Raw genomic sequence first — 255 nt, forward strand, 5'->3', positions numbered from 1 at the left:
CTCTCTCTCTCTCTCTCTCTCTCTCTCAAATAAATAAATAAAATCTTAAAAACAAAAAAAGAATTCCTCCTATCAGTGAGGTCATATGATACATGTCTTTCTCTGATTGTCTTATTTCACTCAGCATAACACCCTCCAGTTCCATCCACATTATTGCAAATGGCAAGATCTCATTTCTTTTGATGGCTGCATAATATTTCATTCTATGTATGTGTATATATATATATATATACATATATATATATATGTATATAT

This window comes from Callorhinus ursinus, unplaced genomic scaffold (genome assembly GCF_003265705.2).
Source record: "Callorhinus ursinus isolate GAN/ISIS: 27379988/994484 unplaced genomic scaffold, GSC_fseal_2.0 scaffold311, whole genome shotgun sequence".
In the NCBI taxonomy this organism is placed as follows: domain Eukaryota; kingdom Metazoa; phylum Chordata; class Mammalia; order Carnivora; family Otariidae; genus Callorhinus; species Callorhinus ursinus.